The sequence below is a fragment of the Quercus suber genome, unplaced genomic scaffold, assembly GCF_002906115.3.
Source record: "Quercus suber isolate HL8 unplaced genomic scaffold, Cork oak 2.0 scaffold_1000, whole genome shotgun sequence".
NCBI classification, from domain to species: Eukaryota; Viridiplantae; Streptophyta; class Magnoliopsida; order Fagales; family Fagaceae; genus Quercus; species Quercus suber.
In genome coordinates this window covers 125,793-130,575 of record NW_027070415.1, presented here as the reverse complement: position 1 = coordinate 130,575, position 4,783 = coordinate 125,793, and positions in this window count along the sequence as shown.

The following is a 4,783-nucleotide window of genomic DNA, read 5'->3' as shown; positions in this document are numbered from 1 at the left end:
TATTAAAACTATTATCAATGTTACTACAAAAATTTTATAAATTGTTGTAACAGTGAATTTGATTGGTATCACATCAATAACATAATTGAAATATTTTTTGTGCTGAATTTAAAATTTGATATATTAGTTTCTAAATTTTATGTAGTAAAATTTGTATTATTCTTAATATTACTTTGTGATAATTCAAACATTTTTATTAATATATTCTTTTGTCAAAATATAACACGTGTAGTCTAATTAATTTCAAAATTATTAAGCATCTTTCATAAACCAAGTGCACATCGAATGATTAAGATCAATATCTAACTTAAGTGTTGAAGAGCACAAGGTTGATACCACATCAATGCTATTCAGTCAGTAACAAAGTTTTGTTTCACAATCTTGCAAAAATTCAGCCAACAATGGGCTAATCACATTTCATAAATCACACCACAAATGGTTATAAGTTGCTACCTTGCATTTATTATGATAACAAAATTCAAGGAAATGGTTCCTTATCGGTGGCCATCGAAAATGATCTTACAAAGGAGAAAAATAGTGGGTTAACATATACATAAAATAAGTAGAGTATGAATCTCTCTCATAAAGACTTGAACACCAATGACCGACCCTTATTCCACAAGGACTTATATTTGTAGAGTGACCATTATGCTAAAGATGCACAAGGGTAGTTCAATATCTAACTTTAGTATGAAAGAGCCCAAAATTGACACCAGTCACACCACATCAATGCTATTAGGTCTCTGGCAAAGTTTTGTTAAAGAATCTTGCAAAAAAGAAAATCTAGCTAATAATGTGCTAATTGCATTTCTTGGATTATAAATCGATATTTGTAAGTTGGGAAAAATTACACTTTATCACTCTAAATTATATTACATATTACATTTTGCACCCTAAACTTTTCAAGTGCACGTTTTGTACCCTAAGATATGATCATTGTTATACTTTGTACACCTTGTCAAAGAGCATGAGGTTAACACATTGTCAGAGCTATTCAATCTATAACAAAAGTTTTGTTTCAAAATCTTGAAAAAAAATCTTCCCATTAATGAACTAATCACATTTCTTGAATTACACTTTGGCGGTTATAAGTTGCTACCTGCCATTTATGGCAAAAACAAAATTCAAGGAAGCGGTTCCCTATTAGTAACCATTAGAAATGACCTTAAAAAGGATAAAAATAATGGAGTAACGTATGCACAAAAAAAATCTTTTCAAAAAAGAAAAATGGCTTTAGATTTTAAGAAGAAAGGTGTGGATGGTCATTTTGGAAAGTCAAAAAGAAAGAAGAAGGCTAGCAACACGAGCAGAAAGGAGTTGGTAAATAGATAAAAAAAAAAACTATTAAACCCAAAAGGTAGGAATAATGGATCACAGGTCCATGAAATAAACAAATGGGCCTTGAGGAGGTAAATGAGTTTAAAGGAGCCTAGAAAGAGAGAAATAGCAAACCCATGGGTAGTATATGATGTGAAAAAGTGAGAATGAGCCACAGTAGACTCGAAGTAATGAATGCAAAGAAAGTAAGGGGTTGATGGCAAGCTCATGAGCTTTAAGGATGAGGGATAAGGTAATTGGGCTGGGGAAGCCTAAAGAAGTTAGTAAAAGCTCATGAGAATGCAAAGTTAGGAAAATAGCCAAGAAAGCCCGAGGAAAGAAAATGGGCCAAGGATACCCAAGAGAAAACAAATGGGACACGAGCTCGCTAGTAATATAATAAAAGAACCATGGTCGTACTGAGCTATTGAGAGAAGAATAAACGACAGACCCAAAGAGGCTCAGCAGGATTGGGGTAAACAATGTCACAGCAAGAATGACAAAGTGGTATGGTAGGAGAAGGTAGCAATGGGCTGAAGAAGGCAAATCCCACCATCAAGTAAAACCCAGCCCCTGAATGGGGCAAGCCATAAAAGAAAGGGAAATAAAAAAGTAGCTCACATAAGAAGTCAAAGACGGACGGCAGACTGTGCAGGCCAACCACGACGGATGGCAGATTTTTGACATACATAGAAGAGAGGCACGCGTAAGGCCCAAACATCACTAGCCTGTACCCAACTAATACAGGACACAGTGAGGTCATGGGTCAGAGGTAAGAGGGCATGGTTTGGCAGTGGGGAGAGGGAAAAAACTTATTTTGAGGTTCCTACTTAGGCTTTTTTAGGGGAAGTATCCTGCTGGGATGACATACTACCCAAAAGAAGCAAGGTTGAGTTAGAACCACTAGGTGCACGCCATGAGAGATAGGGAGAGAGAGCACCCACACCGTAGTAGGAAAGGGTGCCACGACAGACAAACAAACAAAAAGACTTCTTTGTCTGGTGATGGGGAGTGGCATACAGACGGACCAATGGTGGTTGGCAAGTACATCCAAACCAAACAAAGGTGGTTAAGGGATAAAATAATAAAACCTGGTCACGAAAGACACTATAAAAAGAGGCCCTTGCCATGCACAAGGGACACAACAATCACGGTAATAGGAACTTCAAAGAAAAAACCATGGAATAGAAAACAAGTATTAAGAAAAAGAGAAGAAAGAAAAAAGAAAAAAAGAAAAAGAAAAAAAAAAAAAAGGGAATACTAGAAGATAAGGAAAGAAAAAGTAGAGAGTTAGAACGGCAAACATGCACCAATAGGTTGATTCCCTCTCTCCCTCTCAAAGTCCTGCTCTCTGCCAGAAGTAAAGAATTCTCCTGGGTACCAACCATTTAGGTCCGTTTTCCTTAAAGTGATTAATTTCCATGATAAGATTTTCTCAAGAGATTATTCGCGTTGAGAAGAAATGTTCTTCACTCTTTGGTTTTGGTCTTGTAGGTCAGATTTTGATTTGATTTCTTTCTTTTTTGATTAACACATATACTACCCACTTATTCCCCTTGCTTTCTTTATAAAAGTGATTATTGTTATTGTGATTATCTTTCTTAATTAGGGATTATTTATTCACTTTAATTAAGAAGCCAAAGTACTTTCTTTTGTTTTATTATTATCATGTCTACCTGTCACGACTCATCTAAAATAGCTCTGTCTGCCGTAAGCATGCTCTTGGCAAATGTGGCATAGTTTGCACACAAGCCGGACCAAATTAAGTTGCAGTTGGACCGGTCTCAACTCTCTTACTCAGAATATTTAGGCCCAATACTGCAGGAGGCAACCTAGTCCAATATAACAAAAAAGCCCACAGCAAAAGGTTTAGGTTATGTTTGGTAATAGTTTTTTTCTTTTTTCTTTTTTCAAAAACTTGTTTTTAAGAATATAAAGAAAAAACAATTTTCTTGTATTTTTGAAATGAAAAACATGTTTGGTTAGTTGAAATTAAAAAAAAAAAAAATTTTGAAGAAAAAAAAATACTAAAATATGTTGTTACTAGGATTTGAATTTTAATGCTAATTCATTAAATGAGATAGATTTATTAAATTAAATGCATATTTTCATTGACTTTTGAAAATTAGAAATTAAAAACAGTCTTTTGCATGTTTTCAGTTTCCTTCACAAATTTTTATTTTCTGTCTATTTTGAATTGCCAAAAAAAATTTTTAGTTTCAAAAATTAAAAATTATTTTTGAAAACAGAAAATAAGAAGAAAAAGCAATTACATACCTTAAAGTCTAACCTAGTATCAAAGAGCAAGACATTGACACAATGTCAGAGCTATTCAATCTGTAACAAAAGTTTTGCTTCAAAATCTTGCAAAAATCTAGTCAATAATGAAGTAATCACATTTCTTGAATTACACTTTGGCGGTTATAAGTTGCTACCTATCATTTATTACAATAACAAAATTCAAGGAAACGGTTCCCTATTAGTAACCGACAGAAATGACCTCAAAAAGGAGAAAAATAATGGAGTATTGCAAGCACAAAAACATATTTTCAAAAAAGAAAAATTGCTTTGGATTTCAAGAATAAAAGTTTGGTATCTAACTTAAGTATCAAAGAGCAAGTGGTTGACACAATGTCAGAGTTATTGAGATAATTACAACATATTTCTAATTCTGTAGTTTGAACATTTTCCTCTTAGAACTTGAAGTACTTTGTGCATAGAGTGCTACCAATTCAGCTACAAAAATATTGACATCAGTAACCATCATAAAGGACCTTAAAAAGGAGAAAAGTAGTAAGGTAACGTATGTATAAAAAAAAATTAAAAAGGAATACGATTTTGGATTTTTAAGAAGAAAAGCTCAATATTTAAATTAAGTATTAAAGAAAGAATCCAACTTTTATTGAGTCAGCTATGACAAGAGATTTTAACTGTTGAGTTAACTGGAACTCACTCAATACTATTTAAAATTTGACAATGTTTTATTTTAGAATATTGCTTAAATCTAACCAATAATAAGCCAATCACATTTCTTAAATTATGCCTCAACGGTTATAAGTTAAAGGAAATTGTTTTGTATTGGTAATAGTTGGAAATGACCTTCAAAAGGAGAAAAATAGTGGAGTAACGAATGAGCAAAAAAAAAAAAAAAAAAAAATATTGAATTTTAAGAAGAATACTTCCATATCTAACTTTCTTTAAAAAATATTCATATACTATTACGTGAATCATGCTAAAACCATAATTTTTGCCACAACTTATTGATGTGGCAAGTCATGAGTGGTGAAATAAAAGTAGTAGGTCCATAACTCTATCCCTCATGGCTTGTCACATGAGCAAGTGGTGGCAAAAATTATGGTTCTCATTATTCGCTATTATGCTGACACACAGAGGTGAGTTGGATTTTTCTTTAATAGATTTGCCAAATTTTAATTGGCCCAATTAGGACAAATTGCAGTGATTGTAT